Genomic DNA, 25,519 nt, shown 5'->3' on the forward strand with positions numbered 1-25,519 from the left:
GATGTTAAATGGCTTCTTTCAGAGCTCAGATGTTCTTTCCCTTGTTACATTTATAACCTTGTACTGCAGCATCAAAGCTCTTGCAATCCCCTGTATTCTAAAATAATCCATCAATCCCCTCTCCTCAATGCTTTTGCCCTTGGCAAAGCACTAGCCCAAGGGAGAGCAACTCAATAGAAAAATGTGAGATTTAAAAAACTTATAATTCAGACCCTAGCTGAAAAGACCATCTTTCCGACCTCTGTGAAAGCTCCACTTTCTAAAACACATTGACGGTCTCCTGCAGATTTTTCCTTCTTTGCTATACTTTTTTGCTCCTCTGTGCAATTACTCCACCCTCTTTTTGCTGTCCCTTCCATTCCATTATCTCCTCCAATATCCTTTCCCTGGTCTCAGTTTCTACTGTGTCTTCATCTGCAATCATCAGTTTCAAATACAATACCATCTCTTCACATCAAGTCCTTGGACCAGTCCTTGATTTTCTAGTAACAATTTTCTTGTCCCTTCTCAAAACAGAATTAGAAAAGGCAGAGGCTGAATTTTTTAAAGCAATACAAGGACTTTAGCCAGACATTTTTCACTGCTTTGAAAATCTTCACCCCAGACTTTAAAGCAATGGTAAAGATTTCTTGTAATTACTTTTCTTCTAAGCCACACATATTCTAATGTTGTCCCCAGTTTGCACGGCAGAAACGTGAGGTGACTTATAAAGGTATAACCAACTTTAAAGCTCAGGTGATGGCTTAGATCCCACTTCTGCAAAGACTTACACCCATGGTTAACTTTACACACTGTGACTATTTCCACTGTTCACAATGCATAAAATTAAGCACACCTGTAAATATTTTCAGGATTAGGGCCCAAGGGCTCCAGAAACCTACTGTAAAACATTGTCCTTCTCAGTCAAATATCTCCTCATCCCATGTGGTGTGGTATGCTGTGCAGATTGGCTATTCATGCCTTCCATCCCAGAAATGGTCACCTTTAATTTTTACCAAGTATAGTTTATTACCATGGGCTAACATCTTGAAAATTGGGTGTGTAGACACGTAAGCACCTGAAAATTGGTGCTGTCAATTTCCACTTATTGATGTTCCTACATCTTCAGAAAAATCTTACTTAGGTACCAAATTATAGGTTTATGAACTTAACTTTAGGCATTCATTTGAAAACATTGGCTAGGGTTGCCTCATGTTTTAGGGGTAAAACTATAGTAATCCCACTGAAGCAAAAACCTAAGGTTTCCATCAAACAAGCACCCAAAATAACCCACACTTACAGTTTTTGCAGAGTTTTAAGGACACATCAGTGTTATTTCATTGAGGTGCTCTACGTCTGAAGCGATCATGGTAACTCCCAAGTGTTCATTCTGTACATGAAGTTCTAGAATGGACAGATGACCTGGGTTAGGAAGAACTATTGCAGGAAAGCTAGAGGTTGACTTGAATAAGAGAATGCTGGGGTTTGTCTTGAATTCCAATGAAAGAACTGGAGATCAATAAATGCTAACCTTTTATAAAGCTTTATGAGGGTGAATACAGACTAGAGATGACCTGATCTAGAAATCTGTGTATGAGTAATTGCTGAAGGATTTATCTGGAAATGTAGCCTCTCTCCTGAATCTACATACTTTTCTTGCTTGATATTGATTTATCTATTGGGTATAAATCATAGAAAGGCAGCATGTTATTGGAACAGAGGGATGGGAGTTTTATTTTTCACTCTGCCACTGACTGACTGTGTGACTTTGGACAAGCCCCTTCACCTCTCTATGTTTAAATGTAACAGTCTATAAAATATTGCCTGTACACAGAAAACTGCATGATGGGGCTGGTGCACAATAGTATGACTTTGTATTGGTTAGGTTCCTGCGTTTACCACGAGTCTGGCGATTTTGTTTTTTTTCCTTAAAGTTGCAGCTCTAGCAGTCAAGTGATTATGGATGAATTTCAGCTTTAATGAAGGGAGACAGAAGGTCATTAACCCTTGTAAAAGCAGCAGAGTCCTGTGGCACCTTACAGACTAACAGAAGTATTGGAAATGAGCTTTAGTGGGTGAATACCCACTTCGTCAGATGCAAGATGCAGATGCATCTGACGAAGTGGGTATTCACCCATGAAAGCTCCTGCTCCAGTATGTCTGTTAGTCTATAAGGTGCCACAGGACTCTTTGCTGCTTTTATAGATCCAGACTAACATGGCTACCCCTCTGATAATTAACCTTTGTGTTTGTGAGAAAAAGCTGGAAAATATGCCCCTTACCTGCTCAGGAAACAGAAATCAAATGAGAAGAATCCAACGTTGTTGTTGAATTTTGTACTTTTTTAAAGCCAGGCTCCTGGTTTTTGCTCACTTGGTGACAATAATGCCTCGGGGGGAGGCGAAAGGGGCTTGCTCTGCCTCCTCCTGGGGGGGGTAACAGCTCCCTGGGTCTGAGGTGAGGCTGAAGAACCCCTGCTCCCACCTATCTCCACACCTGTCCCCTAGCCCCACCCCCACCTGCCGCCCCTGGCTTCCCCCACCCCAGCCCGACTCCCTCCCCACCCACAAGGGAAGGGCAGAGGGGATTCCACCAACTCTGGTACGAAAGTTGCGCAAGCACCAGAGCATCACCTACGCTAGCGGCGGCTAGCGAGCTTGCATAAGAAAAGCACCCTCAGGTGCGGCACCAGTGCCGGGAGCCTTACGGAAAGTCCGTAAGAGACACTGACCTCTTTGAGGAGATACGGATTTTACGTAAGGAACAGTCTCAGGTGCAGCCTCGGCCTTCCCTAACCGGCAGAATTACGGAATCTCCGTAAATCCTCAGGGACGCGGCAGGCGAGGTTACGCCGTTCACGCAAGGAGCGATAGTCTCAGGTAAGGAACCTGCTTCTCAGAGCTAGAGGACTTTACATCAACTTTTCAAGGCGGCATTCGCCCGCCGAGGAGGCGGCTGTTAAGTAGTTTGCGTTGTGGGGCTGGCATCCCTACGTGGTTGGCGTAAGGCGCTCTCTCAGGTGCAGAGAGGGGGCGGGCTGGCGTTGCCCGGCAGCTCCAGCCTATGGGGGCGCGGGGCGTTGTCACGTGCCGGAGCCCCGCTCGCTGCTGCGGAGCCGGAGGCGCTGGAGTGGGGGACGGAGCCGGGACTGGGACAGGGGCTGCACTGGGTGCGGCAGAGAGTGGGGTAAGGGGGCGTCGGGGCCGGGGGCCTCCATCGGAGACACCCCCGGGGGCGGGGACCGGCCGCCGCCGCCCCTCCCACTACGAGCAGCGGCCAAGGGCAGGACATGGCACCGGTAGGGGGAGGGGGGAGGTGCACGGATGGGGGCTGGGGCGGGGTGCACGGGAGGCGGTGCGTGTGGGGCATTGTGGGGCGGGGGGAGGTGCGTGTGGGGCAATGGGGGCGGTGCGTGTGGGGCAATGTGGGGCGGGGGGCACGGGGGGCGGTGCGTGTGGGGCATTGTGGGGCGGGGGGCGGTGCGTGTGGGGCAATGGGGGGCGGGGTGCACGGGAGGCGGTGCGTGTGGGGCAGTGGGGGGCGGGGGGCACGGGCGGCGAAGGGAGGTGCGTGTGGGGCAATGGGGGCGGGGTGCACGGGGGGCGGTGCATGTGGGGCGGGGGGCATGGGGGGCGGAGGGAGGTGCGTGTGGGGCATTGTGGGGCGGAGGGAGGTGCGTGTGGGGCAATGTGGGGCGGGGGAGGTGCGTGTGGGGCAATGTAGGGCGGGGGAGGTGCGTGTGGGGCAATGTGGGGCGGGGGAGGTGCGTGTGGGGCAATGTGGGGCGGGGGGAGGTGCGTGTGGGGCAATGCGGGGCGGGGTGCCCGGGGGGCGGAGGGAGGTGCGTGTGGGGCGGGGTGCATATGGGGACACACCGGCAGGATGCGCCGGTAGGTGGGATGGGGCTCAGCGGAAGGGGGTGGAGAAGATAGGGGCATGGTGCATGGGTCTGTGAGAACCTGAGGGCTGCAGGCGGGCTGGGTTCATGGACAGCCGTAAGGTTGCTGGGCGCTGTGTATAGGGGGTGTGGAGAAGCTGGAGACAGGGCTGGAGGCTGGGGAGCTGGGAGTGTGCGAATCAGGGGGGTGCGGTGCACGGGTTGGGGGGCTACTCTTTGAGGCACAGGGTGGATGCATACAGAGGCCCTTTCTGGGACTGTGAACAGGGGGACATGCTTGCATGGGGACAGCCACTGGGGGCATTAGGGAGGCTGCCGCTGCAGACAGCGAATGGGGGGTTGGCACTGCTGGGGCAGCACATGATTGGCAAAGTGATTTTTTCTAATCTGTTTCTTCATTTTTGTGTGGTGTCATTTGGGATTTTTTTGCGGGGGAGGAGGTGTTCATTGTGCACCTGACTTTGCAGGGCTGGTTGTGAGAACGCTCTCCCTTAGGGTCCTAGTGCAGATGTCTAGGCACAGGAAGCTGTCCTGGTGCTAAATCTCCCTGCCCTGCTTTGTGCAGGGAGCAGGTGTGCACTTGGCCTGAGCAGGAATGTTAGCTAGTGGTTAGGCCATTATGAAAGTGTCATTCTCAGTTTGTGCCTAGTGTCAGTTGGGTTGGTCTGTTGGGCATGGAGGTGAATATGTTTAGCTGCAATATTGCCTCTGTAGAGAGTAATAAAAGGACCTTTCAGCCCAGAGAGACAAGGGAGCTCTTTTATGTGGAAGTGTGGTGCTTTAAAACAGGGATAAATTGTCATAAAATTACCTGTTTTGTTCATTCACTCTGGGGTACCTGGCATTGGCTACTGTCAGAAGACAGGATACTGGGCTAGATGGACCTTTGGTCTGACCTAGTGTGGCCATTCTTACATATATTCTTGGTTGACAGAATTAAGGGCTTGTGATCAGAACTTTGCTACTGCTTAGTTGGTGTGGTGCATTGTATTGTCTGCTAGCCTACCTTATTTTAAAAAAAATGTAATATTCATGCTTTTCTGTGACTTGTGAACGGTCTGTGCTGTAGCTAGGTGTCTTTGATTCCTGTGACAGTTTTGCATCTCTTTTCTTTCTGGATTTGGTCTGTACTGGGTATTAATCATTAACCCACTGATTTCAGTGGAGGTGGGGAACTGCAGTGAAAGATCGCTGGGGAATCAGTAGAGGGATGCTGACTAGAGCAAAACTTGAATTTGCAATAAAAACAGAAATTACGTTATCCACTAGCATGTCTGATTATTTACGTGGCATTGAAAGTGCGCTATGGACATTAAGAAAAATGGTATTACTCCAAAGAGCTTACAATATAGATAGACCAGGTAAGGCTACAGGATATCATGTAAGAAAAATCTACATGAAGTTTCATGCATGTCTGGTTAGTTCCATATGTATTTAAATTGTCTGTAACTTAGTACTGGGATAGAGACCAGGAGGTTTCCTTGGTCTCTTGAAAGAAGTATATATTTGAAGCAACACTGTTAGCTTAAATTTGACTCATTGTTTACATTTTGTTAAAACAAGCTATTTTAAGTCCCCAAACCAATAAAAATGTTTATACAATTAAAAAATAATTCCAATGAAAACAGCTGTGATCGTGCAATGATTAGAATGTATGTGTGTCTGGAACCCCAGTCTTGCGCAATTAAAGAGTGAAAATTAAACTGATTTAATTGATTTTTTTTAATTCATTGTCCAAACTGAGTAAAATGCAAAAAGTAAGCAAAACACAAATACTGACCCACATAGCATTTGTAAAAGTACTGAATAATGTAAGGTCCTTGTAACTTTGGTAAAAAAAATGATTGTTAGTGAAGTGATTTTTTTAAGCTAATAGTGGTGACACTTTAAGAAGGACCCAAAGGAAATGATGGTGGAGGCATTAGGCCTAGTATCTATTGAGAAGAGAGTGGAAGAAGGGTGTGAAGAAGCTGGCTAGTTGTGTGTCTTGGGAAGAAGAACCTTAAAAAACTTGGAATTGCTTTTTTGTGGAGTGGAGGGGGAAGCATTAGTATCTCTATCCGGACATCACAATAATACCTTGTGTGGGTGATGCCACGAGCCAATCTCTGAAAAGCAAAGGGCCTTTGCAAGCATTGAAAAGGCTTCAGGCCTTGTGTGAAGTTAAAGACTGACTGTAAGTGATGGGACTTTGTGGCTGGTTGCCAGTGTGGAGAAATAGGAAATACATGACAGCCTGTCTGGGCATTTCTAGCTTCCACTGACTTCTTGGTGGTTTTTAGGAAGTTGGACTCACCTCTGAAAGTTGTAGGCAATGTCAGCACTATTTCTGTCTGGAACTTTCCAGTCTCTTGCTTTTACTCCATTCTGGTGTGGCAGGAGTAGGGGAGAGATCGTGCCGGTTGTGATTGGCACTGGCAAGATTTTGGTGCGTTCAGTTGTCCGCTCCTAACAATCTTGCCACTCTTAGTGTAGTGTGTGGTGCTGTCTTAGCATCCTTGGTATAATTGTTTTTGTTTTCATTACTAATTTTCTCACCCCCCCACCCTCCCTTTTTTTTTGTATACTACTGTACATGCACCTACTTGGAGGTACTGTAATGATCATTATTATTAAAATACTGGTAATGTGATTGTCACTGTACAAGAAAAACACAGGGAGCATATTCTCTAAATGCACATACACAATACATAATTACTGGGAGACCTAATGGAAGGCTCTGTCTTGGAATGCCATTTTTAAATAAAGGGCAGGGAACAGCAGTTTCACTCGTGTGGCTGAAGTGGGTCTGAGCTTCAATGAAGAGGTTGAGCTTTGAGGACCCATTTGAAAGAGAAAGTTCTGGTTCTACGCATGGGTTTGAAAGTAAATTCTAGGCAAAGCAAACCTTGAGCCAGTTAAGACTGCTAAACTGTTTTGGTTCAAAACCCCTCATTCCTAAAATTCTGCAGAGGTCTCCAGCAGCACTCAGATTTTGTACGCTTGCTCTCGACTGAAAAGGGAATCCTTTTGGGGAGTTTGAAGGAAACTTGTTCAGCCATGTTGTGCTGTGCAAGTCTGAAAACCTCATTGCAGAATAATAATAAAATAAAAGCCACACTTTTTTCCATGTTGCTTTGGTAGCAGCTGAACTTTGAGACTTGGCATGTAAATGGAGCTCTTAGAAGAACGTGTTCATGACTGGAGGAGGGGCAATGCCCTGTTTGGTTAACAAGTTATAGGCAAGTGACAAGTCACTTGTGAGCATGCTCAGCAAGGCATCTGTTAAGATCTTTAGCACAGCCATGTCTTCACTGTGGTGGATATTCTCCCTGTCTGTTGTATTCTGACCATGGGCCCAGCTTCGGGCAAGCGGTGGTGGGTAGTGTTCTTCTTTATGCTGCTTCTGGGACAGTTTGTGTAGGGGAAATTGTACATGCAGCACAATCCGTGCTCTCTCCCCGCCCCCCCCGCCCTATCCCCCAAAATCAGCAAACCACCTAGTGCCTTAACATGAAAAGTAGAGAAAGTAGGGTCACTCATGAATGAAGGGGGTTAAATGAATGGCTCAAAACTGGCTGTGGTACCCTGTTTAAAATCTGTCTTCAACAAGAAAACTAAGGAAAACTTAGGCAGTGAGGAGGGATTTATGAAAAAAGCTGTGGGTAAGGTATAGTGAAGCTTATTAAGGGAATTAGCAAACTTACTGTACCACTGATATGTTACTAAAAATGTAGAAAGACTGGAGAAGAGCAAATGCAGTACTGATCTTTGAAAAAGGGAAAGCGAGAGATCCTTGTAGTTACCAGCCTTTACTGGGAATAGTTAACTCCTATTCACCTTTAAAGTAACAGAGCAAATACTGAGGGAAAATGAACAACTAGCTGTAGCGGATTTATAAATAGATGTCTGGAGATAAACTTGTTGGCTCTAGATAGAATTACAGAATTAGGACTCGGTCCTGCAAAACTTTCTCATGCTAAATACCTGTACCCCGATATAACGTTGTCCTCGGGAGCCAAAAAATCTTACTGGGTTATAGCTGAAACCACGTTATATCGAACTTGCTTTGATCCGCTGGAGTGTGCAGCCCCCTCCCCTGAGCATTGCGTTATATCCAATTTGTGTTATATTGGGTCGTATTATATCAGCGTAGAGGTGTAACTTTGTGCAAATAGTCCCACTGCCTGCACTGGAGGTGTTTCAGTAAGAATTTGTACGCATTTGGTGGATGCAGTGGGGGATTTAATACGTAGATTATAGAAAAGCCCCTGATAGTGTTTCTCAAAATTGTCTCTAAAATTAGTTCAAATCATCTTGGAATAAGCACTATCTCATGTATTGAAAAGTGACCAATGTACCTAAACACAAGGTACAATATCAGATTGAATGCAGATGTTTAGTAGTGTGTTGCAGTGATCTCTGGTATTACACCTCTACCCCGATATAACACAAATTCGGATAAAACGCAGTAAAGCAGTGCTCTGAGGGGCGGGCTGCGCACTCCAGTGGATCAAAGCAAGTTCGATATAACATGGGTTTCACCTATAATGCTGTAAGATTTTTTTGGCTCTCGAGGACAGCGTTATATTGAGGTAGAGGTGTATTTAATATGTTTTTTAACTATCTAGAAGAGCAAGTAGACAGGGCTAATAAAGTTTGCAAATGATGCTGAACTGGGCGGAGTTGAACACCAATGAGGATAAATACAAAGGAATTTGAGGGAGGTTAGAAACACTGGCAGCAAATAACAGTTTGGGGGAAAATAATCTGAAATGAACACACACATGAGAGGTGGCACATACCTTGAAAAGTGGTAATGCTGACAGACCAAGAGGTGATAGAAGACAATACTACAAACTCATGGTTTAAGCTGAGGGAGGTTAGCAAAAAAGGCCAATTTTAGGCTTCATATGCAGCAGGAAAGAAGTTAGAGGCAAAAATACAGTTCTAATGCAACATTAAAATTGCACTTATAGTTTAAAATACCAGGAAAAATGCAAATATCAGAAATGTTGTAGGAACCATTACTTAGGCTGTGTCTACATTACAGCGTATGTCGGCATCATTTATGTCGATCAAGGGTGTGAATAAATCACACAATCCCTCCCTCCCTCCCCCACCAAGCAACATAAGTAACACCGCCATGAACACACGTGGACAGTGCTGCTGTGTCAGCAGCAAAACTTCTCTCGCCAACATAACCACTGCTGCTTGTGCCCTTAGTCTCTGCATATTCTGTGTACTAGTCTATGATATGCATTTAGCATAAATAGAAATACAACGCTGCACGTTTAGAGGGACACCATCAACTTAAATCACATTGTCTTGAAATTTTTACTTCTCTTACAAAGAGCACCTAATATTAACTGGAAGACTAGAGAGAAATATTCTTTCAGTTTGACCTGTGCATTTGAAGGCACTTTGTATGGGCAATGTCTCTTGTTTGAGTCTCTTATTGAGCACTGGGGACAGAAAAACACTGATAAAGTAGGAAAATATGGTATAAATCCACAGAAGGTGTGTGGGGAAGGGGAGAGAGACTTGGGCAGGTGTAGTACCTGGAACTACTTTTAACATTTTTTAAACTGGCAAGTTGATGTCCCTGTGATGGGTTGGATCACAGAAACCCCCCTGGGAACTGTCAACTCATGTGCCAAGACTACTTCTGCCCCTGCTTCCCTGCCAGCTTGGGACTCCAGCACCCTGTCTTGTTGAGCCAGACATGCCTGTCTGCTCCAGCACAGACCCAAGGTCTGAACCACGTGCCCCAAAACTGCAGACTTAACTGAAAGCAAGTTAAGAAGTGTTCCTGTCTTTAACACTCAGATGCACAACTCCCAATGGGGTCCAAATCCCAAATAAATCCGTTTTTCTCTCTGTATAAAGCTTATACAGGGTAAACGCATAAATTGTTCACCCTCTGTAACACTATTAGAGAGAGATGCACAGCTTTTTGCCCCCCCCCCGCCCCTGGTTTTAATACATACTCTAGGTTAATTAATAAATAAAAAGTGACTTTATTGAATACAGAAAGTAGGATTTAAGTGGTTCCAAGTAGTAACAGACAGAACAAAGTGAATTACTAAGTAAAATAAAATAAAACGTGCAAGTCTGAGTCTAATACAGTAAGAAAACTGAATACAGACAAAATCTCACCCTCTATGGTGTTCCAGTAAGCTTCCTTTTATAGACTAGTCTCCTTCTAGTCTGGGTCCAGCAATCACTCTCACTCCCTGTCCTTTGTTCCAGTTTCTTTCAGGTATCCTTGGGGATGGAGAGGCTATCTCTTGAGTCAGCTGAAGGCAAAATGGAGGGGTCTCCCAGGGGTTTAAATAGACTTTCTCTTGTGGGTGGAGACCCCTTCCTCTCTCCTATGCAAAGTCCAGTTCCAAGATGGAGTTTTGGAGTCACACGGGCAAGTCACATGTCCATGCATGACTCAGTCTTTACAGGTAAAAGCAGCAAAGAATCCTGTGGCACCTTATAGACTAACAGACGTTTTGGAGCATGAGCTTTCGTGGGTGAATACCCACTTCCTCAGATGCATGTAATGGAAATATCCAGGGGCAGGTATATATGTGTGTGCTAGCAAGCAAGCTAGAGATAACGAGGTCAGTTCAATCAGGGAGGATGAGGCCCTCTTCTAGCAGTTGAGGTGTGAAAACCAAGAGAGGAGAAACTGGTTCTGTAATTGGCAAGCCATTCACAGTCTTTGTTCAATCCTGAGCTGATGGTGTCAAATTTGCAGATGAATTTGCATCTGCAAATTTGACACCATCAGCTCAGGATTGAACAAAGACTGTGAATGGCTTGCCAATTACAGAACCAGTTTCTCCTCTCTTGGTTTTCACACCTCAACTGCTAGAAGAGGGCCTCATCCTCCCTGATTGAACTGACCTCGTTATCTCTAGCTTGCTTGCTAGCACACACATATATACCTGCCCCTGGATATTTCCATTACATGCATCTGAGGAAGTGGGTATTCACCCACGAAAGCTCATGCTCCAAAACGTCTGTTAGTCTATAAGGTGCCACAGGATTCTTTGCTGCTTTTACAGATCCAGACTAACACGGCTACCCTCTGATTCTTTACAGGTAGCAGCCATTGTTTATATGCTACCCTGAACGTCCTCAGGTAGACTTCTTATGTGATTAGAGGCTTCCAAGATTCATTGTCCTTTAAGGGTTTCTTGATTGGGCACTTAATTTGCACATTCCTTTCTCAAGAAGCTAACCAAATGCTTTACTAAGGCTATTTAAAAATCAAGCAAGTACACAGCCAGTATTCATAACTTCAAATACAGCAATGACGCATACAAATAGGATGAATAGATTCAGTAGATCATAACCTTTACAGAGATATGTTACATGGCATATGTAGCATAAAACGAATTCCAATTATGTCATATACATACGTTCATAAGTATATTTCCATGAAGCCTTATGGGTGCACCGCCACAGTCCCTTAAACCAAAATAATACAAATCCACTGCAGACACCCGTCTTCCATCACTACCATTCTCAAAAGCCGGCACAGGAATTACTACATACGTGCAACCTGGTCAAATGAACATAGCTTGTATGTTCTTTGACCTTTGCATTTCCTGACTTTATTTTGTAGCTGAACTATCTTAATGTTGCATTCTTTGTCCTCTGCTCCCAATCATTAGACCCCTGCATGCAAATTTTGTATCCACGTCTGATCTGCAATCTGCAAAAATGGTCCATGGATATTGGCAACCGCGGAAGTGGATATTTGCAGATATCTGCAGATTTGCAGGGCTCTACCAATCATCCTAGAACAAAAGGGGGCTGAGAGAAGTCTAGACCCTGTTCCATCCAACTCTACTGCCTTGTGTTTACTTTCTTGCTTTGCAGTGCATCTATGGTGAGTTTTCTTTTAATCTCCTATCAGTGGCAGCAGTAGTGGGAGTGGAAATGGAAATGTAGGTATAATGCTGTTGTTTTACCCTGCCTAGAACATCACTGCTACCACCAGCCTTAGCACTTAGTTACGAGATCTAAGGAAAAGTGTGTGCGCGCGCACGTGCATGGTACAGGCTATTCTGTTTGTCCCTTATGAGCTTCTGCTCTGATTCTCTCAGCCCCTGGCTTTGCTAGCCAGAGAGCAGGAATTCTGAGTCTGAGCCCATATATAACTATGCTGGGCTGCTAGACTACTGGGCCACTTGGTCATCTGCTGATTGATTGCTCAAGGTAATAAAGATCATGGATTATTACAATCTGTGTGTTAATCTTCCAGTTTGAACTTCTTGTAGCTACACGAAGTCAGTTTTTATGGTACAGTTTCTGTAATTGATCGAGGAAATAGGCAGTAAGTGTGTGTTCAAAATACTGATATTGAAGAGGGTTAATTCTAAGAATCTAGTTGCTTGTTCATTTAGGGAAATCCCTTGAATAGTTGACAGTTAGCTATTCTCTCTGTAGGGGATGATTTAAAACATTTTTTATGTTGTGGTTTGGTGTACAAGTCGTAAAGAGCCTCAAGATGCTGCTTGTGATTGACATAACAAAATTTAAATTATACGCTGCTTTACTAGACTCTGATTTGTCTGGCTTGAGGTTTGTATGCCAGTAGTACCAAGCTTTTATTACAGTGACTTTCTCCTTTATACATCATCTACATAGAGGGAAAAACTACTTTAAATTGTATGTTTAAAAAAATCGAACAAAATTGGGGCATACCTCGGTATTAATGTAAATTTAATATTGTGGTTGCAAGTTTTTATTTTGCATTTTTAATAGTTTTTTATTGAAATATTAAGTGGGTTTGAAAAATCTTGGAAAATAATTGGCCTTTAGATTGGTAAACTTCCTGAAGTGGTTAATACTGAAAAGAGTGAAATAATTATTTTAAGTTAACCTAATTTGACATAACAGTAAGTGAACTCATATACTGAGAAACTGACAATGTACTGCAATGGCAAGAGAGATGCACCAGTTGATCGGAGATGGTCTTTAATTCTCTAATTCCTGCAATATCTGGGGCAGAGGGGGGAGAGCCAGGACATTCACTAGGAACAATTTCAGTTTCTTGCTTTATTTGGTAAACTTGAATTGTCCACCAGTGATCTGACTGTTGAGCCTTGCTGTGACTTTAGCCTTCCCTGAGGCATAGATAGAGCATCACATACAGAGGCATTGCTTATTGTAGTTAATTTCCAAGCTGTACAGTTGATTACACCAATAATAAAATCAGAGCCACTAGAATTCTGTGACACTTCATGGGCCATCTCCACTTGAAAAGTAAGAGAATTCTGTAGAAGGTTGTAATAAATCCCCAGGTGTTTCAAGGTCGACAAGGTGGTGTAAAAGTTCTGCACCTGCGGAATTTTTATTGCTGGTATGGTTTTTCTTAATTTTAAAGCAGTCAAATCATTGCTGCCTGTGTAATTTATTTAACCCTTCCAGTAAATGTAACATCCAAGCAAAAGATCTTACATTATTTCTTATGTAGAAAGACACAAAGAGTACACAACCCAGTAAGATGGTGTGGGCCAACATGTTGCATTCACCTGCACGTTGTTGAAATACATGAATACACTAACATTGCAGATGACTTTGCACACAAAGGGAACAGCATTTAAACTTGATGCAAATTATCTTTTCATTGTCCATTTACCTGGACAGATGAACTAACGGTATCACCTGGACAAGTGGGTGCTGTCTGGGTAGATGGAAGAAGGGTATCCAAGATAACGTGAATGGGTGGGCAGAGGGAAGGGCATGTTTGTTTCTACTTAAAAAAAAAAAAAGCATGTGAAAATATAACTGTAGAAGTCTTTAAAGTCCTGTTCTTTGGCAGTTTCCTGTATTAGGAGTGAACCTAATTTTTATTATACTGTAGTATGTGGAACTAGAATATAGAGCCAAACTCTGTAACTCTTACCCAAGTTAGCCTCACTCATGCAAACACAGAGCAGAATTGGGCCTTGGATGTTCGTGTCAACTTAAAAACTAATAAGACTTCTTGGCTGTTGTATAGCACTTTTCATCAGGTGATCTCAAAGTGCCGAACAGTCCATGTTGTCATTTAGTTGATCCTTGGACTCAAATTTAAATAACACTGATTACCAGGTAGCTAATTACCTGGGCCTCAATGTGGCACTGGCAGTGGTGGGGAATGGAGTGTAGTGCCTCTCCAACTTCATTCCAGCAAGCTGGTGAAGGGGAGTGGAGAGAATTATGAAAGACATCCTGCACAACTAGTTTTTTTGGTTCTGATGTGAAGAAGCTACATAATGTTCTCGTAGTTGTTTACTTGATGCTGAATCTGGTGTGGAGATGGCCATCCTACTTTATTTACTGAGTGTAAAGGAGGGTGGGAAGGCCATTTGTCCAGAGGAATGTATATCGTTACTTGTTCCCAGTTGCAGACGCCTGCACCTGTTGCTGAACTGATGTTTCCTTTGTGTTGGGTAATCTTGCTTTTCCTTTGGCTGTGCAACATAGCTAATTGTGTAGTAAATTCTGTGGTGGTTGTGCAGCCTGGAGCCATGCTGGCTTTTGAACACCATCAATAAATGCATTCCCAGCTTTTTGGATTGTACAAGTGGACGCTAGGAAGCTGCCTAGGTGGCAACTATAGATTTTTACGTATTTAGATGATAGTTAAAAGCATCAGAAATTTTTGTATCCAGGGTTTTGTGCCTTTACGGTAAATTAGAAATACAATTATAGGAATGCAAATGATATAGTAGCTGCCCCTCCGCAAAACTAGGAGATATAGGAGGAAAAACCACCACAGCCACAAATCCTAGTGTCAGTTAACCCTTACTTTGCCAGAAACTAGGTGCACTGTGACCCAAATGTCAATATTGGACCATGGGGTGGTTTTAAACGTCAGAGTTCAGGTCCATCATAAAGTGAGTTGCGCCAGCAGCAACTCTTTCTTAAATTGAAGCTACAGCTCAAATCCCTCTGTGGTTTGCAGATGCAGCAAGATGGCTAGCGAAAGAGTGGATCTCAAACAGGAAGGTAGGTCCCTGGCTATTTTGGCATCATAATCTTAGAATTCTGCTGAAGCCATTTTGTGGAAAGACAGATTTAATGAATCTGGGTTTAAGTTTTGTATCTGCTTTCCTCTTCCTTTCCCTACTAGCAGTTCTTAATCAACACAATGAAAAGCAACAACACACATGAAAATCCAACAATCCACCTGACTTTTATACAGGATGCTTTTTTTCAGCAGCATGCATCTTTCAGTTGGCTTGTACTTTTTGATGCAGCTACAGGAACCTGAATAAGCAGCTCTTATGTGAGCTCCTGACTGGAAGTGTAGAAAATTGAACTTAACAAATAGGGTGGGAGTTTTTTGTCTTCTTAGTTGGGCTGGCCAGGTGTCTGATCAGATAGTGACTTAGCTTGTTTCTCAGAGTTAGCCAAATGGTTCAGCTAATGGCTTTAAAGTGGCTCAGGTGTATCTCTGTGTATAGGTGTGGTACAACTTGACAGTCATCATTACTTACTAGTCTAGGTAGCAGTACTTTGTGACATCCAAGCTAGGTCATACATTTATCTTAAAGTCAGAAATAAAGACAAACACTGTATAGGTGACCTCCATCTCCCAGTTAAGGTGATAAGGGAGACCCTGATCTGGTTTAAAAGGAAAGAAGCCTTAAACAGCCATCTTACTCCTATGGGAATGCTCTTGTGTTTAAGCTATAGGGCGACAGATGGGGAGACCTGGGTTCCAGGCTGTTCCTCTGACTTGCTATGTGACTTTTTCTCCAAGCTTCATTTTGGAATGAAAGGCGATGGAATATTTTCCTACATCACACAGGTATTAGGCTAAAATTAGCATTAATTGTGCTTGGATGAGTATGGTGATGAGCACCCTAGAAAGGACAGTAAACCAAATAAATAGACTGATTTATTCTCCTGAGGGGTTTAATACTTGGTCTAATTCGGGCTGTTAGGCTTGGTGTGCAGGTGCTGGGTGGTATTTAATGGCCGGTGGTACAGGTCAGACTGGATGACCTGGTGGTCCCTTCTAGCCTCAAACTGTATAACTCTAAATCAGTGGTTCTCAACCTATTTCCCATTGTGGGCTGCATCCAATACTACCTGTGTGGCCCTGAGGATGTCACATGGGCTGCAGCTCTGTGCTGATTAGGCCACAAGTGACCCGCGGGCCGCAGATTGAGAACCACTGCTCTAAATACAAGAAAAGGGCAAAGCAGCTAGCTTCTGTACTTTTGGGGGTCAGGATCATGTTGGCTGTTGCCAATAACATGGCCTCATTGAGTAGCTTGATTTGCTTTGAATCCACATCTGCATGCACCACTTCATCTTCAGCAGATAGGTGGGATGCTGAGGAGGAAACATGGTTGTCTAAATCATCGTAAAGAAATAATAATAATAATATTTGAAGATATACCTATTATATCTTGAAAGGTCATTGTGTCCAGCCCCCTGCCTCCACTAGCAGGACCAAGTACTGATTTTTGCCCCAGATCCCTAGGTGGCCCCCTCAAGGAATGAACTCACAACCTTGGGTTTAGCAGTCCAATGCTCAAACCACTGAGTTATCCCTCCTCCCCCCCCGCATTCAAGAAAGAATCGTGACTCCCACCCTGAAGGCAAGTCAGAGTCCTCCTGTAGCTGGGATATTTTAAATTGAGTTTAGTTTTTAGATCAAATTGGATTCTGGAAAAGCTTGGTGCTGCTCTTGGTTGCTCCATGAATACATTTGATACCACTCCATATTGGCAGCAGCCAAAATATTTTGCAACATCTGAATGTGGCTTTAGACTCTTTATTCTTGTTATAGCTGTTGTCACCTCCCTGAACACTTTGAAAAACTCCTGCACAGGAATAACTTTGCTTGCAGTGATTGTTTCTCTGTAGCACTCTTTTCCTTACATACCCATTTTATCTGAAATTACCGATAATAATTGTACTTGGCACTTCTATTTGTAGATCTCAAAGCAATTTATAAAGAGCAAGTATCCTTGTATCTGTTTTAAGATGGGCAGCTGAGGCACATCATGAATTGATGATGACAGCCAGAAAAATGAAGTGATATGCTGTTTGGCTCCCCCTCCTTCCCAATTGTTCTTTATCATCAATCATACCTGCATGGATATAGAATTGTCACTTTTTATGTTGGTTTGGTTCCTGCAGCCTGTTCCTTCACCTCTTTGGGAGCTCATTCATTTCCCTCTATTAACCAGTCCCCACATTCCAGAGGATTAGGCTGTGTGGTGGGGAATAAGTATCACAAGCAAATGAAGTCTTAACCGAACTCTGCCTTTACGGATATGGTCTTTAGTACCAAGCAAGTAAAAGGAAACAAAATACAGATCTGCTTTTAAACAAAACAGTTTACAAAGTGCAGCTCTGATTGCTTGATCTCTGATAGCTTTGGTATCAGATTGTGATTTACATTGTTGATTATATGTGCTTGATAGTATGCCACTGGAACTCTAGGATTTCTCTGCAGTTTAGAACTTTCCCAAAGGTCACTGTCCCTGGGAGTATATTTTGCTAACATTTCTTTCCTTTAAGAACATTGAAGAACTTGAAACTGGGACTTCACTTTTTGCCCCTCTCAAAAAACAAGCAAACTGATTTTATTTAACTTTTTACAGCAGGCCTGGAATCTGTACTTCATGCCAAGTTTCAGCATGAAATAAATGAAGACAGCAGAGTAACAAAACCCTCTCACAAATGAGGCTTATTACAAACCACCGATGGGACCATAACTATTACTGTGCACTACTAGAGTAGATTTCTAAAAGGGGAGATGCTCCATGCTGCAATTTCAACTGTCCGGTTCAAACGTACATGTGCAGTAATTTAGAATACTTAATATGGAATCAGTGTAAATGTTATATTGGCTCCACATTATGAATTGATCTGCTGCTTCAGTACAGTTGTGCTGCAATGTGCCTCCATCTCGGTCCCCGTTGAGATGCTTCAGAGAATCCGCTTTTTAGGAGTCTGGCGCTAGCATCATCTGCAATGTCGTAACAGCATTCCACCTCCAGTGAGAGGCTGCAGTGGGGCTATATGATAGCACAGTCCAGAATGCTGCTCCCTCCTCAGCAATACTTCAGCTCAGTCGTCCTCTGTGAACATCCATAGAACCTTTGCATGAGTCTGGAGGCAAAACATAAAGATGGTGGTCTTGTATCCTCTGCTATAAAAGTTAGAAAGAGACCTCAAGCTTGTTTATTCAGTGGTTTCAGCGGCTTTGACATGTATTTCAGTGGTTCGGAGAAGGTGCCTGTGGGAAGAACACATAGAGCCCAGGCAATGAGACCTCATGTAGTTTGCGGGAGCATCTACCTGGCTGACTTTGGACAGATGGTGAGGTCTTTGTGCAACAACACAATAGAGCTGGCAACTCCCAGTGAGTTGTTAGTTATTCATTTATATGTTGCTTGCAGAGCAGTCAAGTTGTACGACACCTTTTTCGGAGCAGAACTGCTCCGTCCTGTCTGCCTTGAAATGGCAACTGCAGATGCTTTGCTGAATGGATTGGAAAGTCACCTACTTTTGCTGTAACTTGCATATTATTGTTATTAGTCATCATGTTTATTACAGTAGTGCCTAAGGACCAGCTAAGAAAGGGAAGCCCCGTTGTGACAGGCACTGCACAAACATAGTAGCAGATAATCCCTGCCCCAAAGAGTTTACAATTTAAAGAGACAAAACAGACACCAGGTTGGGGAAGGGGGATAACACGAGTAGTGTGAACAGTGTGATGGAAGAAAACATCAGGTTTGTTCCAGGACACTCTCTTTTTGTGGGGTTAGTTAGGAAGGGGGATCGACTAAGGAGCTGATGGGGCAGGGGACAAGCGAGACAGGTGGGGAGTGAGTCCAAGGGAGAGGAGGGAAGGGAGAGTTGGAGCAAACAGCCAATCAGAATAGGGCAGAGGGAGTCCACTCAAAACTGCTGAAAGTTCTCTGAATGACCAGAGGTCCCTGTCTTGAGCGCTGCTGCTCCTGACAGCTGGAGTCTCTGGCTGGTTTCTCCTGGCAGTATTTTGCCAAGTGAAAAATGGACATGGAACTCCATGGTGCTGTTATTGGTCACTTTTCACAGAACAGTCGTTCTAATCATTGTGGTAACATTGGTCCATTTGGTGGTAGAGATCAACTAGCTCCTTACTTCTATTTTTAAATATAATGGTTGGTCCTAAATATATTACACCCACGTTAGAGCATGATTCTCAGACTCTAAGATCGAGTTCCTCTGTATCTGAATTGAACACCAATGATTTACAATACAGTAGTTAGCATTATTGCTAGCTTAGCAGGTGCACTTTAGCTCGAAGGGTTTTTCATCTTCACCCCCACCCTCCACACATAATCTATTGTGAAGTACATTAGCGAGTATCGTGCATAGCATACGTAGCTGATTGAATTTTAGGCTGAGTGGATAGGAGCTCTGGGATTTGATGTGTTCTCTCCTTTTCTGTTTTCATTTTGCTCTTGTGTTAAGAATGTTTGGAATAACTCCTGGGTTAAGGAGAGATGACTTTCTGTGTGCTAGTGAAGCCTTTGTGTTAGGAGATTGGAATAGCAATTGGAGAACATGCCAAAAAAATAAAAATCCTGTGTTTCCTTCTCAGTTTTGAATCTCGAGACAGATCAGAAATCTGCGGGCTTTTATGGTACAAAAGGCCTTTATTGAGTTCACTTAAACGTTTACATAGAAGAGAATAGCAGGAGCAATTAAGGTCAGTTTGATCAGTCTCTTTCCCACAATAATGACCTTTCTAAATTCACCATGGATTGTAGGAGCCTGCTTGTCCTCACTGCTGCATAGGGAATGGGAGATAGAGCAGGAAAAACTCCTGCGGGCTTCGTGGTTTGGCTCTCTGGGCTGCACTGCATTGCTTTGAATCTGCAGCAGCGTGAAACTGTCAAGGATTTTCCTTGTCAGTGTGTCACTGCAGCACAGGAACACGGCTTGCAGGTACCTGCTCCAGCACAAAGACAGAAAGATGGGGTAGCTAGGATCACAGGCACAAGGGAGAAAGGGGTAGCAATGGGGGATGGAAAGTGCTAATGGGTTCTTTGAGCACTGACTGTGTGTGCTTTGCTCTGTACAAGGGACAAAACAAGATGTTCCTGCCTTCCAGAGCACATAGTCTAAGATCCAGGGCTGGAGAAGAAGGGATGTGCTAGGAAGCCCAGTGGATGGCATAACATTGTGTTAAATATGTATTTATCTGTCTTCTCTTCTTGTGGGCATCACAGGAGGGGAGAGTGTTGGCTCAGCGAGTTGGGGTAAGGGGGGCTTTCTGTGCATAGGGAGCAGCCTGGAAAAACTAGGCAATTTGGCTTATTGGGACGGCAGGAGGGAATTAGGCACTCTTTATATTACAGTAGCTCCTGTAGGTCTCAACTAGAACAAAGTTGCATTGTGCCAGTCATTGCACATATGCGTGATGATGAAGACCGTATGCAGCAGGGGGAGGTAACAAGTTTGTGTGTGTGTGTGATGTTCCTTAAATCATCTTACCTTATGTGTGTGGCAGTAGTGCCTCCAAGCCGCAGTCATAAACCAGAACCCCATTGTGCTAGGTGCTGTACAAAAACAGAACAAAAGGACAGTACCTTCCTTAAAGAATTTACCTCACCACCTGAATGTGTGTGTGCCTCGCTCTTCCTCTCCTTCCCCTCCTTCCTTTTAAAAAACAGAGAAATGAAGGAACTGGTCACAGAGGCTTCTCTGAACCAGACTGATGAAGGAGCTGGAGTTCTGTGCCCATCCTAGACAGGCTGTAAGATGCTTGGATTTATGGCGTCTGTTGGCTTTGCAGCCGCCTGTCTGAATTGGTTGGGTCACAGTCCAGTGAGGGGTAGACAGATGTCCACTACGGACACTGCTGCTGGCGTTGCTTGGCTCCCATGTTGACAGTCCCAGAATTAAATTGACCAAACCCAGTGTAGTGAAGGCAGCTCGTTGGTGATGGGGTTGAGGGGGGGCAATGGGAAGAGATGGCAGAACTTATAGCTGCCCTGCAAATAGTTGATTTACCTCACCTTAGTAAAAGTTGCAGATTGGGGTCCCCATCTGCCTTTAGATGGTCATCTACCATCTGTAGACCTGGCTCATGGGGTTACAGTGCCACTCCCTCAAAATTTGGCCTATCTGGACTCCCGTCGTAATGACAGCTGGGTTAACCATGAGTGATGCTGGGAATCCAGCCCCGTGGGAGCAAGGAGGTGAGCCCAGCCAGCCCTGTGGGACAGGAGCTGCTGTGCAACCCTCTGACAACTCAATTTTGGGTCCTGACCCATGGATTGAGAAACCCTGCTTTAGAGCTAGCCATGCTCCCCTTGTCTTGTCTCAGAGTCAGAATTGGGGCAGGTGTCACAGGTTCCCAATGATGAGCTCCTCTCTTACTGGGACAGTGGAACCCAAGCCTACTGGCCATCTGGGGATGCTGCCAGGGTTGTCTGTTTGCATTGGGTTGTGCCAGAGAGCCTGGGTTCTAGAACTCATTAGCGCTAGTTTGAGTCCCATGATATAAACTGGTGAAGCTAGTGAGGTGTCCCGTTATGTAGTGCTTTATTTGTGCACATGCAGTTGACTGTTGTGAATGCACCTGTGCTCATTTTGGTTTCTTAAAATAAGGAACAGAAATGAAACTGATGGGACCAAACCCCAAAGCGGTGTACTGTGCCTCTCTCAGCATGTGAACCTGTGCTGTCTCTGCTTTACTTCCCTTGAATTACAGTGCATGGATCGCTAATCTAAAGCTTTGAGCCTGGGCTCACCTTCTGAACGTTGTGATGAAGTCTTATGGAAGGAACCTGGAATGTGGTGGTGGAACAGCTGTGGCTATTGGGTAATGGCTGCGTTTGAATGGAAAACATCTTTCCCATTAGAAATAGCAGTAAGCAAATGTAAACCCTTCTATGACTAGGGTTGTACTTTTGTCATGGGAGTCAGAGATTAACTTGTCTTTGTGCTCCATGAGTTCTGACGTTGGGCTTCTTGGGTGTTGCTAGGTACATGTGACGGTAACAGCTGAACTAATTTTGCTGAGAACATTGGGAGCTGTCAGAAAAAGTCACACCCTCCAGAGGGATGCTCATAAAGTTAATGCTCGTGATTTCACGCTTTCACCGGGGAATGAGGCTCGTGGGTACTGTGACATTTGGGGTGGGAGTGGAGTTCTCGAGCTGACGAGCTGGTTTAGCAGGCATCTGTGCTGCACTGCTCTGTTTGCACTATTTGAAGAGGAGGCAGCAACGGCTCTTTCCTGCACGTCTTCCTGTTGTGCTGCAGGATCAGACCAGTAGACATTGGAAATTGGTTTTAAATGGCTTAAAGGTATTAAATATTAAATGGCTATAAGCAATTTTATTGCAGAAAGAGAGGCTAGTTTGATTAAAATAATGTCCACTCTGACTTCTGGCATCTTGTTTTGTACAATCAATTGGTAAATATTGTCTTGTCTCTAGGATCAGACTGTGGACTCATAATTTATCATGACAAGCTCCTAGCCCTAACCGCAGTGATGGTGCTTGTTCTGTAAAGGGCTGTGTCACAATTATGGGCCGCTGCACCTGTAGTCCTCCATGGTCCCTCAAGGGCACCTGCCTTTGGCTCCTCAGCCATCACCTCGCTTAGGTAGAGACGCTCATCTCTCTCACTTCTGACTGGGGGGTTTCCAGGCTGTACACTTCCCTACCTGCACTATTGAGGTGTATGCAGTATATGATTGGGAAAAAAATAGTTATTTCTTCTGGCAGTCAGCTACAGTTCTCCATGGACTAGTTGGTGGTTTTGTAGCTCTGTAACTGCAGTTTTCTGAGTCTGAAAAACAACTAAATGTATTTAAAAATAACCTTATTGCTTTGCTGCTCTAGAGGCAAACAGCTATCCAACTCCTGTTCCTCTTCTAGGTGTGTATCTTACATGCTGAATTTTCAGTACTTTAAGTTGAGCCAGTCTAAGAAAAATAATCACCAATTGGATAAATCCTTATTAGACAGAACCTGGCATAATTTGAAGGTAGATGATGAGTGCCTCCCTGTATGATCCACAGCAAATATCCTTGCTATTTCATTCCTGAACAGAGGCTGCCATAGAGATGTTCATTAATTGTCAAACTGTGATTTCTGTGATAAGAACAAATGTCTACTAGAGACTGGCCTGAGAGTCAAATCCATTCACTTGGGATTTCACCTCCGTTGGGTCTCCTGTAGGAAGAGTCTAAATGCATCCAACCAGTTCTTCCGTGGTACTTCAGAGTGAACACTGCTGTCTTTTAATTCAGCTCATCATGTCTGTATACAACTCACTTTGAGAAATACTTCATCTATCTTTCCTCTAAAGCATTTGGTTACACTTTGAATTGATTCTTAGATGACAATAGTATCCTTGTTTCTGGAACTTCCCTACTTTGGGTGACTTTCAAATGGCTGTTTTATCATATGCATAATTTTGAACTGGCTCAGAAGAAAGGGACACAGCTACTTGGATGCCATGGTAGTGGGCATTAAATACAAGCTGGAATGGAATAGAAAACACAGTTTCTGACTCCTCAGCCTTTTTTTCCCTTGCAAGCACTTGGCAAAGGGATATTTTATCCCCATTGTTAGTAGCATGAACTCACTTTAGGTTTTACCAGCAAGGTCAGGTCTCCCATTGATCAAACCTGTGTTTGTGTGGGTGTGAGCCGCCTCCTTTTCTCATTTGTAATTGGTCAGATTTAAACCTGCTAAAACCTAGACAGTTTAACAAGGGCAGCTCATTTAATTGCTCTTTCAGCTTTAAGCAGTTTTCCTCTCAAAAAGTTTTGCAGATACTGCGGAGGCTCTGTTGTAGTCTGGAAAATGTATCTTTGCAAATCAGATTTTAATGGGCTGAGATTAAGCTAAACATTTGATTGCATTCTTTCGGTAGGTCCTTTCTCTCTCAACTCCCGGTTTAGAACTCAATGCACTTTTGCTGTAGCTGCTTCTACTCTGGCTCTGTGCTGCTAAGAGTACATGGAAATGCAGGACCCATAATAGTCCTTGCAGTGCTGCGAAGTCATAACTTTCCAGGAGTCCTTGCAAATGGCCTTGGCAGAGTCTGTCATCCTGTAATGCTAGCAGGTTTAATGATTGTATTTACTCCATCTAGATATAGAGAATTTTACCAGGGGAATTCTGCTTGCTTTGCTGCATCTAGTTCCACAGAGGGCTGTTGGCATTTGGTTGAGTCTTGAGGATTCTCCAGCTATTGGTGACTTCACACCCCGTAACTTTCAAGGCTTCTATATTGCCAGCAGCATCCTCCGACCCTACAAACTGTCAGTATGGCTACTTTTCTTCTGTAAGTGATTGTTGGATACCCAGGGTGCTCCCTTTCCCCGGACAGGGTTGGCTGCCTCTGAAAACCCTGGTATGCAGAGGCTGTATAATCAGGGTTTTTGTTTATCTGCCAGATTATATGCTTCTCTCTGAGGCTTGTAATTTGGAACATCCCAAGAGCATCCACTGTCTGCAATAGCAGAGGATAAAACACTGTAGATCCTGCTTTAGATGGTCATTACTGGTTTCTCTGAGGTGGCTGAGGGGAGTTCAGGCATTATTGTGTGACATTTTATGGCCTGTCTTATGCAGGAGGTCAGACTAGATCAAGGGTCGGCAACCCTTCAGAAGTGCTGTGCCAAGTCTTCATTTATTCACTCTAATTTAAGGTTTCATGTGCCAGTAATACATTTTAACATTTTTAGAAGGTCTCTTTTTATAAGTCTATAATATATAACTAAACTATTGTTGTATGTAAAGTAAATAAGGTTTTAAAAATGTTTATGAAGCTTCATTTAAAATTAAAATGCAGAGCCCCCTGTACCGGTGGGCAGGACCTGGACAGCGTGAGTGCCACTAAAAATCATCTCACAGGTGCCATAGGTTGCCTCTCCCTGGACTAGATGGTCATAACTTTCCTTCAACCCTTAAAAATGTGTGAATCTAGAGCAATATGATGTATTTAAAACAAAATAGACACAATCTGGGTGCCATCCCTCACAACAGCAATTTTAAGATAGGACAAGTTTTGAGTTTATACTTCTATATTAGTGTCTCTCTCATTGTACTGGCCTTTGCTTTAGATGGAAGTCTTTGTAGCTTTATGGAAAAGGTATTATAATAAGTTTTACATGTGAAAAAATGAGGATTGAAACCATTATTTCTTTTAGATGCTTTTCACATAACGAAGATCTTACTTGTCTGATTAGGCATCTGAGTGTTGTTCAGAAACAAAGCTAGTACTGCTTTGCTGAGCTGTTCTGGAAAAAGATGCAATGGTTGAAAACTTCCATCTGTTGAAAAGCAGTCTCCTTACGATGCCTTGACTTTGTGTGCGCTTTGCCAAAACAAAACTGGCAAATTACAGTTAGGGTGACCAGACAGCTAGTGTGAAAAATCGGAACGAGGGTGTGGGGTAATAGGAGTCTATATAAGAGAGAGACCAAAAAATCAGGACTGTCCCTATAAAATCGGAACATCTGGTCACCCTAATTACAGTAGAAGCAATAATTGCTGTTCCCCTACCATCCTGGGAAAGGGAGTCCAGGGGCTCCAAGTGGTGATGGTCAAAGGGACAATGTATTAAAAGTGAACTGAAATGCTTCTAAAATATACAGAACTGCCAAAGACCTTAAATTGCTCACAGCTA

The 25,519-nt window shown here is 43.9% G+C and overlaps 1 protein-coding gene across 5 annotated transcripts in view; it reads left to right on the plus strand.

Moving 5' to 3' along the window:
• The first annotated feature begins 3,058 nt into the window (after window positions 1-3,058).
• Window positions 3,059-25,519, plus strand: part of STRBP (spermatid perinuclear RNA binding protein) — an 88,554-nt gene continuing 66,093 nt past the window's right edge. For 4 of the 5 annotated variants that reach the window (XM_050926244.1, XM_050926247.1, XM_050926248.1 and 1 more), the window contains exon 1: window positions 3,059-3,165. The gene's annotated coding sequence lies outside the window, so the exon portion shown is untranslated. Of the gene's footprint in view, window positions 3,166-3,201; window positions 3,278-25,519 lie in introns of those variants that run through there. The other variant, XM_050926245.1, reaches the window with a different exon arrangement.

The sequence above is a fragment of the Gopherus flavomarginatus genome, chromosome 17 (assembly GCF_025201925.1).
Source record: "Gopherus flavomarginatus isolate rGopFla2 chromosome 17, rGopFla2.mat.asm, whole genome shotgun sequence".
Lineage (NCBI taxonomy): Eukaryota > Metazoa > Chordata > Testudines > Testudinidae > Gopherus > Gopherus flavomarginatus.